Consider the following 15,167-nt stretch of genomic DNA (forward strand, 5'->3'; position numbering starts at 1 on the left):
ATTTCTTGGCTGTGATCTTCCACAAGCTCATCAATATCATTTTTATCCACTTCTAATCCCTTGCTCTTGGCCAGAGACACAGTAATCTCACTGACGACGGATTCTGACTGAAATGCCTCAGAGTCACATTTGACAACTCACTCTAGCTGAAGCTTCTTCCAAGCAGAAATGAGAGTTCTCTTGGTAACTCCTGCCCAGGTCTTTTCAGTCATCTTGGCACAGGCAACAGTGTTGAAGTGATATTTCCAAAACTCTCGTAGAGTGAGACTGGTAGCTTCAGTCAACACAAAGCAATGCTTGAAGAGTGCTTCAGTGTAGAGCTGCTTAAAGTTAGAAATAATCTGCTGGTCAGTAAGTTGGAGTAACGGGGCAGTGTTGGGAGGCAGAAATTGGATCTTGAATTTAAATTCTTCAAGAAGGTGGTCTTGTAGGCCTGGAGAATGGGCAGGAGTGTTGTCCATAACAAGCAAGACATGGAGTGGCAGAGTCATCTCAAGCAAATATTTTTTCGCTGATGGGTTAAACACTTCATTGATCCAATCACAAAAAAGATCACATGTCACCCAAGCCTTGTAAATCACATTTAATCTATTCTTCTGGACTTTGCGCTTCTTGAGCACTTGTGGGGTTCCTGAATGGTGAAGCAGCTATTTAATTTTCAAATCACTGCTTGCATTGGCACAGCATAGCAGTGTGAGACGGTCTTCCATTGGCTTGTGGCCAGGCAATGCATTCTCCTCCGCTGTTATAAAGGTACACTTCAGCATCTTGTTCGAGAATAGACCCATCCCGTCGCAATTAAAAACCTATTGTGGCATATTACCCTCAGAACCTACGAGCATCATGAAGTTGCTGATGAAGTCCTCCTCTGCCTTTGTATCAGAGCTGGCTGCTTTGCCATGCCTCTCAAAGCTGTTGATGCTGTTTGTTCTCTTGAACTTCTGAAACCACCCATGACTTCCCTTAAACACCTCTTTGGCAGCTGATGATCCTGAGGTTGGCAAAAATCATTCTCACCTTCTCACAAATGATGTTCTCGTTAATAGTTTCACCTTACAATTGCTTTTCATTTATCCATATGAGGAGGAACCTTTCGACATCATCCAGAATACGAAACTGTTGTTTGGATGCTCTTGTCACCCCTTTTAAAGCATCTATCTCCTTAATCTTGCCTTTGTTCTTGGGGACAGTGCAAATAGTTGATGTAGACTGATTGTAGGTGCGTGCTAAATCAGCAACGCTCACACTATGTTCGCATTTTTCAATGATTTTATGTTTTATTTCAAAGGTCGTTTTCCATCTCTTATGGTCTTCTTTTTGCGACCGTATCTTCGGGGACATTTCTACGAAGGGTATTAAAATATGCACACAAAAACCACTATGCGACACAAGTTTAGAAAAATGTGTGATCATAAGCTGAACTAAGATGGTGGCAGAAACAGCACAAACCTAGTGTGCGGTATGTACTAAAGACATTGTTCATATGCCGCTGCCGACAATGAAAGGTGTTCATGTTGTTAAACATTCCCCCGCCGCACGCGAATGGCTGGTGACATCACACTAAATCACCACCACCCATTATGCGAAACATTGCTCGTTAAGTGAGTCATTGTTTTACAATTTGTTTTGCTCATTGTGCGAATTTTCCATTATGGAAGGTGCTCGTCAAGTTAGGATCTGCTGTAGTATCATAGTCAGGCAGTACTGTTTGGATGGATGCCTAGTAGCTACATAAGTGGGAGGTACATTCAGTATGTTCCCATTGATATCTATTTATGGTACCAGTAAATAATTTGTATTTCTTGGGAACTATGAACTATGAGTTTTTGTAATAAAAGGAGTTAACCTGTTTGCTGTGAGTCAGCTGTAAGCATTTTTCACAGTTTACTGTGTCTGGTATGGATATGTTTGAGCTCATTGTCAGTATATTTGTACCAGTAGCATACATAACAGTATGTGAATGTCTTTGGCAAATCATTTATGTACCAAGAACAGGAGTGGGCCAATTAAAGAACCTTGCAGAACATCAAAGTTAATATTTACATACTTTTATTTTAGTGTTATTCCTGTGGTAGTATTTCTTAGTTGTTTTCTGTTGTGATATGCTCCCTCCATCTAATAATGATTTTGTAATCTAGACAACCATTGGCCTTGACAAGGTCACAGCATATGCCAAGCAAGTAATTTTCCTTCTTAATTTCTAACAGGGTTGAGTTTGTGAGGTGTCTGTTGCTTTTTCTGTATTGACAGACAATGGAAAGTCCAGAACAGAAAAGGATAGATTGTTACTCTCTACGTAGAGGAGATGTTCAGTTGCAGTAAGGCACAATGAAATGACTGCTTATGTTTCATCCTTTGGCCAGAAGGCCTTCTTGTGAAGAAGAAACACACATGCAATCACAACTGTCACACACACGGCCATGGTCTTTGGTCACTGTGACTGGACTGAGACATATCTGTACACCTGATAGGAGCAGCAATCCAGCAATGGGGGTAAGGAGGCAGCATGAGGTAGGAATGAGGGCCCCCAGCAGAGTGGGATGAGGGAAGGTGTAGTTCTGCTTGTGGGGAGTGTGCAGGGACATGGTGGGGGTAGGTGGGGCCTCTAGGTTTAGTTGGTGGGAAGGAGGAGGGCAGAGAAGGGGAAATGGACTAGTGGGTATGTCAGTGAAATGGAAGGCTATGTTGTGCTGGAGTGGGAGCAGGGAAGGAGATAGGTAAGTGGAGAACAGAAACTAGTGAAGATTCAGGCCAGTGGGGTTCAGAAATATAGGATATATTGCAGAGAAAATTCCTACCAGTGAAATCAGAAAAGCTAGTGTTGGTAGGAAGGATCCACACGGCACAAGCTGTAAAGCAGTCACTGAAGTGAGAAATACTGTGTTAGACAGTATATTTAGTGCCTGGGTGGTCCAGCTGTACAATGAGGTAAGGTGTTGGAAGTAGGGATGGCCAAGGATATTGCGTAGGTCTGGTGGGTGGCAGACTACCACTGTAGGAGGGGTGGGAAGGATAATGGGTAGAATATTCCTCGTTTCAGGATACAACAAAAGGGAACCAAAACTCTGGTGGAGAATGTGATTCAGTTGCTCCTGTGCTGGGTACTACTGAGTCATGGGAGGAATGCTCCTTTGTGTCCAGATGATTGGTATGTGGGAGGTGGTAAGTGACTGGAGAGACAAAGTAGGGGAGATCTCCTTTGGAACAAGTTTGGTACAACGCTGTTGCTGAAACTGCTGCCCAACATAATGTGTGTCACTTCAATGAGTGCTTCACAGCCTGTGCTGTCTAGATCCTTCCTGTCATCACTAGCTTTTCTGAACTGTGCAGGGGGAAACTCTCTCTGAAACATAGCCTATGTTCCCCTGGCCTCATCCTCCACTTAACTATCCCCCTTCCCTGCTCTCATTCCAGGACAACACAGCTTTCTGTTAAACCAATGCACCCACTTATTGTTTTCCTTCTCTCCTCTTCCACAAGCCCCCCCCCCCCCCCCCCCACTTCTCCTCCCATCCAGCTGCACCTAGCAAACCTAGCATGGCCCCACAATGTCCTTGCACACCCCACAAGCAGCACTATACCTTCGCCCATTCCTATGTGTTATCACTACCATCTACACCTCATGTGGCCACTTTACCCGCACCATCAGATTCCTGTCCCATCAGGTGCAGATATGACTCAGTCTGTCCACAGAAACCAGACACAGTAGTTGTGTGTGCATGAGTTGTGCTTGTGTGAATGTGTGTGTGCTTCAGAAGAAGCTAAAAAGTAAGTTGTCTTTTTGTTGTGCCTAAACCAAAGAAATAATTTCTGCATGATAGTTCAATACAAAAGACAGCAAGTAAATTTGTTGATATTATGCGCACTTCTTTCATCTGGCACGAGTTTCTGTTCCTTTGCTTTGCCAATAATAAATATGGCCTACGTTGAAACATTTAATGAGCTACAACAAGAAATATTTTCTTGTAATATTTTGCTCTCTTGTTGGAAGAAATGACTGACAGTACTGTTTCGAATAGTGTGCCTGATTCCAGAGACAATACAGAAGTTTCTTTAACATGTTGTATGATCTTTTTTTGTGTATCACTTTGTATAAATTGCAAAATATCTGTAAACTAACTAATGTTTAATCAAAAATGAAGCCTGACTTTAGTTGTCATTTATAAGATGTGTGTTAATTAAAATGCTATAACACCCTTCACCGCCATGTGCAGCAAAACTATTATCAATCTTTTTCTTCTTCCCCTTGTTCAGGAGCCTTATAACCAAACTGAGTCATCCTCTTCTTATTATTGTAAAATATCTAAGAAATTTAAGGGGGTAGGACACAAAATGGACCGACTTGGAGCAGGAGAGGCACCACAGGACATTTTAATTTCCACTGTCTATACTTTTACAAATAATTTTGTAAAACTTTGTCAGGATTCACACTCATAGCAGTGGAAGTACAAAATAAATTTTTTTACATGTGAAATTTCATCATTTTTTCACTTACCATTGGCTGCATACAAACCATACTTACAGGTGAATGAAACTAAAGAATTTTCCAAATCTATTAAGAACTGTGGTAAACATTGAGACAATTAACTATAAAATTTGAGTTTTTTCTAAACATGAAGTTTAAAATGTAACAGCTCACTCCTTTTTTCATAAATTAAATAAATTCTAGAGTTTCATACACCTGTAAGTATAGTTTGTATGCTGTGCAAAATTCATCGAGGAATCTCTCTTACTTATGAAGAGTAGTGTACCTATAGCAAAAAATGATGAAAGTTCACATGTAAAAAAAAAAAAAAGATTTTGTGATGTTTTTGAACTTCCACTGCTATGGGTTTGAATCCTGAAACCTTTCTGGTCATACTTTTTCAATTCAATTTATTGCTCATAAGACATAATTTTACATGCACGTCCATTTTCAACTAAGTATAAAGTTCCTACAGCTACAATTTTTTTAGCTTACTATATGTCTGATTACATTTTAATTCATGACAAATTCAAGTTGTAAGGACATTTTTGGATAAGCCACTGCTTGACTTACCTTTTAAAACTATCCCCCATTAATATCTTAACTTTATTTGGTAACAAATTATTAAAAACAGCTCCTTTGACATAGGGGTTTTACACTGAAAAAGTTAATCTTCTGTTAAACATATGAAAAGCTTTTCTATGCCATGCTCTGTAGTTGTGAATATCCATGTTTCTTTTTTTGATCATGGTGACTTCTTTCACTAGCCTTATAGTATCTAGTATATACATGACATAAACTGTGAGAATATTATGTCTAATGAATAAGGGTTTGCAAAAACGTCCTGGTTTTACTTTTGCTCTGATCCTCAAAGCTCGCTTCTGCAGTATGAAAACTCTTTTCATATTAGTTTGGCATGTCCCACCCCACAGTACTATTTCATAAGACAAGAAAGGATGCACTAATCCATAATATACAGTCCTTAGGGTTTCAGAATTAAGATATGGTAATAATCTTCATAATACATATAGACTTGATGTTATTTTTTTACAGACATAATCAACTTGCTGCTTCCATGAAAGTCAATCACCTATGCATAAACCTAAAAATTTACAATCTGTACAGGCTTTTGGTTGAATTTGATCAATCACAGTATTTTGTTTGTTTGGACCACTTGGTTTAAAATGAATAACATTAGTTTTTTCTATGTTTACTTTTAGGTTCTCTCTTTCGAAGTGAGCTCTTACATTTTCAATAAAATTATGTATCTCTTCAACTAGGTTGGGCTCATTGTCTGCATAGCAGAGACCAGATGTATCATCTGCTTATTGTCACGATAACTTGGGAAATCATTTACATAGTTATGAATAGGACTGGACCTAAAACGGAGCCCTGAGGAACACCAGAATATATTTTATATATATACAGGGTGAGTCACCTAACATTACTGCTGGATATATTTCGTGAACCACATCAAATACTGACGAACCGATTTCACAGACCTAACGTGAGGAGAGGGGCTAGTGTAATTGTTTAATACAAACCATACAAAAATGCACGTAAGTATGTTTTTTAACACAAACCTACGTTTTTTAAATCGAACCACGTTAGTTTTGTTAGCACATCTGAACATATAAACAAATACGTAATCAGTGCCGTTTGTTGCATTGTAAAATGTTAATTACATCCAGAGATATTGTAACCTAAAGTTGACGCGTTAAACCCTCGACGTTCAGTTGCGTGTTGTAACAAACATGGGCCACGATCGGTGAGCAGCATCTGCAGGGACATGTTTACGATGACGACCGTGTTTACGAGTGTGGCTGTAGTGCACTGCTGTGGTTTGGTCTAGCTGTCGCAGTGTCCGCATGTAGCGCTTGCTGCTATTGTTATTCTGCATTCGTCTCCGCATGCAGACCAACTGTAGTACACCATGTTACCAGACGTCTGTGATAGTATAGTGTTGTAGGAACTGTGACCATGGTGTATTCGAACTCTGAAAAGGCGTAGATGATACTCATCTCTGGCGAGTGTCGACGAAATGCAGCTGAAGCCTGCAGGGTGTATGCAGAACGGTACCCGGACAGAGAGCATCCAACGTGCCGCACATTGCAAAACATCTACCGCCAACTGTATGCAACAGGTATGGTTGTAGCACGCGAACGGGTCTGTAACAGGCCTGTCACAGGAGAAGCAGGTGCAGTTGGTACATTAGCTGCTGTTGCCATGAACCCACACATGAGTACACGGGGCATTGCGAGAGCCGGTGGACTGAGTCAAAGTAGTGTCATGCGCATACTGCATCGTCACCCGTTTCATGTGTCGCTACATCAGCAATTACATGGTGATGACTTTAATCATCGAGTGCAATTCTGTCAATGGGCATTAACAGAGAATGCGTTGCAGTTCTACCTGTTTACCGATGAAGCGGATTTAACAAACCACGGGGCAGTGAATCTACGGAACATGCATTACTGGTCCGTGGACAATCCTCGCTGGCTCAGACAGGTAGACCGACAGCGACCGTGGACTGTAAATGTATGGTGCGGAATCATTGGCGACCACCTCATTGGTCCTCACTTCATTGCAGGGGCCCAAACAGCTGCAACATACATCGCGTTTCTACAGAATGATCTGCCAACGTTGTTTGAAAATGTCGCACTGGAAACACGTCGATGTATGTGGTATCAGCATGATGGTGCACCTGCACATTCCGCAACTAACACTAGGCTGACCCTTGACAGGATGTTCGACGGGCGTTTCATAGGACGTGGAGGACGCATAAAGTGGCCAGCCCGTTCTCCTGATCTTACACCTCTGGACTTCTTTCTGTGGGGTACGTTAAAGGAGAATGTGTACCGTGATGTGCCTACAACCCCAGAGGATATGAAACAACGTATTGTGGCAGCCTGCGGCGACATTATACTAGATGTACTGCGGCATGTACGACATTCATTACGCCAGAGATTGCAATTGTGTGCAGCAAATGATGGCCACCACATTGAACATCTATTGGCCTGACATGTCGGGACACACTCTATTCCACTCCGTAATTGAAAACGGAAACCACGTGTGTACGTGTACCTCACCCCTCATGGTAATGTACATGTGCGTCAGTGAAAAAGACCAATAAAAAGGTGTTAGCATGTGGACGTAATGTGCTGTTCCAGTCTCTTCTGTACCTAACGTCCATCACCGTTCCCTTTGGATCCCTACATAATTCGGTGCTCTCCGATACACACGATCGAACAGCGGAGGAGTGGTACTCAAGCGTCAACTTTAGGTTACAATATCTCTGGATGTAATTAACATTTTACGATGCAACAAACGGCACTGATTACGTATTTGTTTATATATTCAGATGTGCTAACAAAACTAACAGGGTTCCATTTAAAAAAACGTAGGTTTATGTTAAAAAACATACTTCCGTGCATTTTTTTATGGTTTGTATTAAACAATTACACTAGCCCCTCTCCCCACGATCGGTCTGTGGAATCGATTCGCCACTATTTGATGTGGTTTACGAAATATATCCAGCGGTAATGTTAGGTGACTCACCCTGTATATAATAGAGGGAAACATTCCACGTGGGAAAAATATCTAAAAACAAAGATGATGTGACTTACCAAACGAAAGCGCTGGCAGGTCGATAGACACACAAACATACACACAAAATTCAAGGTTTCGCAACGAACGGTTGCTTCATCAGGAAAGAGGGAAGGAGAGGGAAAGACGAAAGGATGTGGGTTTTAAGGGAGAGGGTAAGGAGTCATTCCAATCCCAGGAGCGGAAAGACTTACCTTAGGGGGCAAAAAGGACAGGTATACACTCGTACACATGCCCATATCCAACTGCACAAAAATGTCTGCTTGTGTCTGTGTATGTGCGGTTAGATATGGGCGTGTGTGCGAGTGTATACCTGTCCTTTTTTCCTCCTAATATAAGTCTTTCCGCTCCCGGGATTGGAATGACTCCTTACCCTCTCCCTTAAAACCCACATCCTTTCGTCTTTCCCTCTCCTTCCCTCTATCCTGATGAAGCAACCATTGGTTGCGAAAGCTTGAATTTTGTGTGTATGTTTGTGTTTGTTTGTGTGTCTATCGACCTGCCAGCACTTTCGTTTGGTAAGTCACATCATCTTTGTTTTTAGATACATTAGCGAAACAATGGCAAGAGACTGTTATTTGTTGTTACTTACATTGCTGCTTTCTTTGATAATGATCAACAAGAACGAAATAATAAACTGCGTATGATAGAAGATTTTCTGAACGAGAGTTTAGAGAAAATTTTTCTCAATTTCAAAATCTTTGCAGGCGCCTCTTTAGTACATTACATTCTACATAGAAATTAGTCATCTTAGATTTAAAAATCTAGTCAATTGCTGTGCTTCATTTCTGACTGTATCACTATTAGGCATAAGAATAGTACGGATATAAACATGAAATGATATGTATGTTCTTTCACGTTTGCTGTTGTCTCACTCTAGTTTCGTAGTTTATTAGGCAGACAGGATTTAAATATATATATATATATTCCTTATACTTCACCTTCTCATCTCCAGTATTTCTCCATTAGAGTACATACTCTCCGTGCACTGTTGTCTACACTTTAAATATCTTTCTAGCAATTGCATGTGTTTTTCAGTGACACCACTCTTTGCAATTTTTGATAAGAGCACATCATGATGTACTCTATCAAAAGCCCTTGAGAGGTCCAGGAATACTCCTGCTGCTTGGGATTTTTCATTTATTTTTTCAAGTACATTATGGGCAAATTGTACTGCTGCTGGCGTGGTACTTTGACCTCTTCTGAAACCATGCTGGAAATTACTTAATATGTCAGCATTGTTGTAACGTTCCAAGATTTTTTTAAAAATATTATTTTCTCTATCAGTTTGCTGAAAGTTGAGATCAGGGTAATGGGTCTGTAGTTCTGTACATGCTTTATTTCCCCCTTTTTGTGTATTGGTTTTACTACAGATAGTTTGAACTTGTCAGGGAACACACCATCTTCGAAAACACAGTGTATTAGATGAAAAAGTGGTTTCATTAGTTCATGTTTACATTTCTTCAACAGATATGGAGAAATTTCATCTAATCCTGCTGATTTTTGTTCTGACGTTATCAATAAGCTGCAGAATGTCACATGTGCTTCCTGCAGGTAGTGTACTGCAGTTCTGTTTGTTACGTCAATCAAATGAGGGCTGTATATCCTGTTTCATAGAGACATCATTTTTGACAGTATCTATGAAGTAATTATTAAAAATATTGCTGACTAGAAGAGGATCAGAGATAACTTCATTATTCACTCTTAATTGTACATTATTAACTTTAGTTTCTGTTTTATTGTTTCTGATTTTATTTGCAATTGGCCAGCAAGTCTTTGAAACATGTGATCCTCGTATCTGTTGGCCGATTTTTTCTGATTTTAATCTCCTGACTAATTTGCAGCACTTATATCTGTACTTCTTGTAGAGTTCTTTATGTAACTCTGAGTTAGTCAGTCTGTGTAAGCTATACATGTTTTCCATTTTTTCTTCAAGATCTTTTGTTTTAAAATCTAATGGAACAGGTTTTTTTTTTTCTGGAGTCTCACCTCTTTTTAATGGCATGGCTGTATTTAAGTGCTCCGTCATAATTCTGTGAACATGTTCCATTTATTGTTGATCCCAATGGTAGTCCAAACTGATTCCCATGATTCCTGGCTTAAACTGTGTCTTAGTATAGTAATGTTGTTTGCAGATAATATTAACCTGTGCTCGTACATTTTTCTACGTTCAAATTTGGTATTACATTTTAACACTAGTGTCCGGCCTAAATGATCTGAGAGGTGGCCATTTATTATGTCTGTTGAGATCATGTGGTCATAATTTGTGATAACATTTTCAGTTGAACTACTATACTACATGTGTTAGCCATTCTGGTGGTTACCAATCCACGAAGATCTTTAGCCCCATAATACAGGACACAATCTGTAAATCCTTTGCTTTCCTGACCATCATGTAAAGTGCTGATGTTCAGATCTCCCAGTATGACAAGATTTACAATTCTACAGCCTGTCATTAATTTACTTAAAACTCCATCAAGTGATTTCAGAAAAGCATCAAAGTTTCTGCAGGGGGATCTATATACACCTATGACACAGAAAGGAACAGTGCAAAATGTTATTTTAAGAATTGCAGTTTAGAAATCTTTGTCAACACAGAAATTGTTCCCCCATAGCACTCTTTCTGTGGTGGTTATGAACTTACATTTTCTTGAATAGATGGCGACACCACCACCTTTATTGTGTGTTCTGCAGTGGATCATAGCTAGGTTGTAGCTGTCTAATTTGCAGTTCTGAATGGAAGGTTTTGTTGTCTTAAAAAAACATCGCTCTAGCCCTGCCGATGTACTGTTTTGCCTGACCTGGCATTTTGTGGTTGATTCTCCCAAGTATTAGTTATTTTTGCCCTTGAAAGTGATGGACTCGGTAGCACAACGCTACACATCCAATTTGCTGGTCACTATTTCTTGGATCCATTTTATAACTAGGTCCTTCACTAGTCTGTTGAGATGTAAGTCATGGGATGTGTGAAATCTTCTTCCTACGCAGCTTATGTACACAAATGTAACATTTTTGAATCTCGTGCATATATTTAAGATATTTTTATTTGCGCTTCGCACTTCTTTATTAACATACGACCAGACTGTTAAGTCATGTCGATGTGGAACAGAGAATACGATCACATTTGAACTTCTCAGCTCATGTAGCCTTCTTTTAAGTGAGATCACTACATCTCTCATTTCGTCGTTTGCTACATCATTTGTTCCCGCTAAGAACACAAAAAAGTCGTTATTTGTTGTTGCTGTTTTCATGTCATAGTTCATGGATATCACTCCAATAAAGCACTCCGTCTTCAGGCCACGAATGGTCTCCCGGGACCATCCGACCATCGTGTCATCCTCAGTGGAGGACATGGATAGGAGGGGCGTGGGGTCAGCACACCGCTCTCCCGGACGTTATGATGGTATTCTTGACCGAAGCCGCTACTATTCGGTCGAGTAGCTCCTCAATTGGCATCACAAGGCTGAGTGCACCCCGAAAAATGGCAACAGCACACGGCGGCCTGGTAGGTCACCCATCCAAGCGCTGACCACGCCCGACAGGGCTTAACTTCGGTGATCTCACGGGAACCGGTGTATCCACTGCGACAAGGCCGTTGCCAGTTCATGGATATCACTACCTGAAATTTTACGCCTAGTTTCACTATGCAAGTTATATTGTGACTGGCTCTAGACTGTTATGTTCCATCCTTGACTATCTGCAAATAGGTTTATGTTACACATTTTCGATGGTTGAAGATAGCTGTTATTAGGCCTGCCGGTACTTGGATGTTGCGTGGTGGCACTGTTTGTTTTGTATTTTTTGTCCATATTAGTCGATATTCCAACTTGAGGAACACTTGATTTTAATTCACTGTAGGCGACTGCACTCACGGTTGAATTGTTTTTTCCCTGTGGTTGAAAGCGACTCAGTCGTTCTTTGTTTTATGATGTCCTTTATCTCTCGATGTGGTTTGACGCAGCTCATTGAGATATCACAATCTATAGCTGAACACACTTCAAAAGGATTCTCGTGCACAAAGAATGTGTCACCGGTACTTTTACCGTTTACACGATTTTGCAGTTCTTGCGTCCTGTTTTTGTAAGTGACTTTAATCCAGTGACAAAGTTTTACGAATTTATTTGTAAAAGTATAAACAGTGGAAATTAAAAAATCCAATGGAGCCTCTCCCGCACCAAGCCGACCCGTTTGACGTCCTACTTCCTTTCAAGCGTCTTTCCGTGCTGTCACCGACTGTACGCTGCAGCTGTGGCTGGGAACAGGCCTTAGGAAATATTGGCGGCTGCAGCTACAGAACATGGAAGTAAGCAAGGGGCAACTAAGTGTGGTGTAGTGGGACAAGGGGTGTGGAAGTCATAAGCTTCATGATTTTACATGTATAATGTTTTGTTTTGTTTCGTATTACAACTCTGAACTTCAACTCTGATGAAAACTTTAAAACATTACCCATTATATCATTATTATTTACTAAGGTTTAAATTTGTTTCTATGACTTCGGTACGTGGCAGCCGCGCGATGTGATCGTTGTTCATGCTCGCGCGTCGGCCGTCTTTGACATGCGCCGAAAGTAGTGTTGTCAACTGAGTGGATTTCCCACTAAAACTAGTGGTTTCCACCCTCTTTTTAGTGGCGAAATGTTGCTTCTAGTGGCTGGTGGATTTTATAATGATTGAGTAGAATTTGGCTTCAGTTACTAAAAAAAAATGGCTCTGAGCACTATGGGACTCAACTGCTGAGGTTATTAGTCCCCTAGAACTTAGAACTAGTTAAACCTAACTAACCTAAGGACATCACAAACATCCATGCCCGAGGCAGGATTCGAACCTGCGACCGTAGCGGTCTTGCGGTTCCAGACTGCAGCGCCGTTAACCGCACGGCCACTTCGGCCGGCAGTTACTAAAAACGCGATCTCTCAACCACTAGCTATTTATATGTTTCGAAATATGTTATTTCTACTTTACTTGATTTCAGGAGCATTTAACTTTTACTGCGAAGACAACACTGATGCATTACCATCTGACATCAAACGAACCATCACACTCCATAGACTACATGCGGGGATTCCCTGTAGAATGAACAGTATTTAGTAGCACCTAGTATAGTTCATTTCACGAGCGAAGGCGGCTTGCGCAGGTGCAGGGACTGCAGCAACCGGTTTCAAACAATGGGTGCTCACTTATTTCATTGTCGCTTCGAATAACCACTGACCACTAGTTGGCTCACGCGGGGTGCGTCACATCAGATGCGCAGAAAAAGTAACTCGACTGTTGTCGTTCGTCTTGTGCATTTGACAATAGTGACTCTCACTGTATGGTATTATTTCACGACTTCATACGCGTATAACTATGCCGAAACCACAATATACGCAAAAGTTTCGGGATTCTTGACTTCAAGACCCACATTTACAGGGTGTTTCAAAAATGACCGGTATATTTGAAACGGTAATAAAAACTAAACGAGCAGCGATAGAAATACACCGTTTGTTGCAATATGCTTGGGACAACAGTACATTTTCAGGCGGACAAACTTTCGAAATTATAGTAGTTACAATTTTCAGCAACAGATGGCGCTGCAAGTGATGTGAAAGATATAGAAGACAACGCAGTCTGCGGGTGCGCCATTCTGTACGTCGTCTTTCTGCTGTAAGCGTGTGCTGTTCACAACGTGCAAGTGTGCTGTAGACAACATGGTTTATTCCTTAGAACAGAGGATTTTTCTGGTGTTGGAATTCCACTGCCTAGAACACAGTGTTGTTGCAACAAGACGAAGTCTTCAATGGAGGTTTAATGTAACCAAAGGACCTAAAAGCGATACAATAAAGGATCTGTTTGACAAATTTCAACGGACTGGGAACGTGACGGATGAACGTGCTGGAAAGGTAGGGCGACCGCGTACGGCAACCACAGAGGGCAACGTGCAGCTAGTGCAGCAGGTGATCCAACAGCGGCCTTGGGTTTCCGTTCGCCGTGTTGCAGCTGCGGTCCAAATGACGCCAACGTCCACGTATCGTCTCATGCACCAGAGTTTACACCTCTATCCATACAAAATTCAAACGCGGCAACCCCTCAGCGCCGCTACCATTGCTGCACGAGAGACATTTGCTAACGATATAGTGCACAGGATTGATGACGGCGATATGCATGTGGGCAGCATTTGGTTTACTGACGAAGCTTATTTTTACCTGGACGGCTTCGTCAATAAACAGAACTGGCGCATATGGGGAACCGAAAAGCCCCATGTTGCAGTCCCATCGTCCCTGCATCCTCAAAAAGTACTGGTCTGGGCCGCCATTTCTTCCAAATGAATCATTGGCCCATTTTTCAGATCCGAAACGATTACTGCATCACGCTATCTGGACATTCTTCGTGAATTTGTGGCGGTACAAACTGCCTTAGACGACACTGCGAACACCTCGTGGTTTATGCAAGATGGTGCCCGGCCACATCGCACGGCCGACGTCTTTAATTTCCTGAATGAATATTTCGACCATCGTGTGATTGCTTTGGGCTATCCGACACATACAGGAGGCGGCGTGGATTGGCCTCGCTATTCGCCAGACATGAACCCCTGTGACTTCTTTCTGTGGGGACACTTGAAAGACCAGGTGTACCGCCAGAATCCAGAAACAATTGAACAGCTGAAGCAGTACATCTCATCTGCATGTGAAGCCATTCTGCCAGACATGTTGTCAAAGGTTTCAGGTAATTTCATTCAGAGACTACGCCACATTATTGCTACGCATGGTGGATATGTGGAAAATATCGTACTATAGAGTTTCCCAGACCGCAGCGCCATCTGTTGTTGAAAATTGTAACTACTGTAATTTCGAAAGTTTGTCTGCCTGTAAATGTACTGTTGTCCCAAGCATATTGCAACAAACGGTGTATTTCTATCGCTGCTCGTTTAGTTTTTATTGCCGTTTCAAATATACCGGTCATTTTTGAAACACCCTGTAAAAGGTTGGCTTCAAGTTATTGAAAGTACTACGGGTCAGGTAGCGAAGTGCAAATTTTGTGGTACAGTTTTAAGGAGTCACTGTGGAGATTTGAAGTGTCATGGGATGTCAAAGATGCATCTACAAAATAAAAAGGTAAGC

The 15,167-nt window shown here is 41.3% G+C and overlaps 1 pseudogene; it reads right to left on the minus strand.

Moving 5' to 3' along the window:
• Positions 1–11,553: 11,553 nt before the first annotated feature.
• On the minus strand, positions 11,554–11,671 carry LOC124623466 (annotated as a pseudogene).
• Positions 11,672–15,167: the final 3,496 nt, after the last annotated feature.

The sequence above is a fragment of the Schistocerca americana genome, chromosome 7, assembly GCF_021461395.2.
Source record: "Schistocerca americana isolate TAMUIC-IGC-003095 chromosome 7, iqSchAmer2.1, whole genome shotgun sequence".
Taxonomy (NCBI): domain Eukaryota; kingdom Metazoa; phylum Arthropoda; class Insecta; order Orthoptera; family Acrididae; genus Schistocerca; species Schistocerca americana.